Source organism: Camelina sativa, unplaced genomic scaffold (genome assembly GCF_000633955.1).
Source record: "Camelina sativa cultivar DH55 unplaced genomic scaffold, Cs unpScaffold04234, whole genome shotgun sequence".
In the NCBI taxonomy this organism is placed as follows: Eukaryota; Viridiplantae; Streptophyta; class Magnoliopsida; order Brassicales; family Brassicaceae; genus Camelina; species Camelina sativa.
The window spans coordinates 1-671 of NW_010925328.1; the positions used below are offsets into that span (position 1 = coordinate 1).

Here is a 671-nt window from a genome sequence, read left to right on the forward strand (position 1 = left end):
CCAGGAGCCATCAAGTCGCTTACTCTATTGGCTCCTGTGAGTCATATCATATATATATATACAATTATTCTTTTTAATTAGTTGATTAATCAATGCTTCCTGGGTTAGTATGGTAATTGATTGATATATGTGAACTGATGGGGAGTGCAGCCATATTATTCGGTACCAAAGGGAGTGCAAGGGACGCAATATGTGATGAGAAAAGTGGCGCCCAAGGAAGTGTGGCCTCCGATGGCCTTTGGAGCCTCAGTGGCCAGCTGGTACGAGCACATTAGCCGCACCGTCAGTCTAGTCCTTTGCAAGAACCACCACTTGTTAGAATTTCTCACCAAGCTACTCACCGGAAACAGGTACTCATTTATCTACTTGAGTTACAACAAAAATTCATCAGTTATTAGACTAAGAGCAATTAATGTAGGCAGACACGGACACCTTTGAATTTCTTCCTCATCCTGAGAGATTGTGATGTGAGGAAATTAATGTGGACATAATGGTATATATATATACACGTACGAACGCAAATTTTGTGTACATAAATTAACTGCGCATAATTAAATCTACTTTCACCGCTAATATACAGTAGTAGATGCAATGAAAAAAAAAAAAAAGTGAATAACTAATTGAGATGATATATCCACGCAGGATGCGAACGTACTTGATAGAAGGGTTTT

The 671-nt window shown here is 39.0% G+C and overlaps 1 long non-coding RNA gene across 1 annotated transcript; it reads left to right on the forward strand.

Annotated features, from left to right (window-relative positions):
• LOC104774639 lies at window positions 1-671 on the forward strand. The gene is made up of 3 exons (XR_765428.1): window positions 1-36; window positions 151-350; window positions 643-671. It is a non-coding gene; the product is annotated as an uncharacterized LOC104774639 (long non-coding RNA).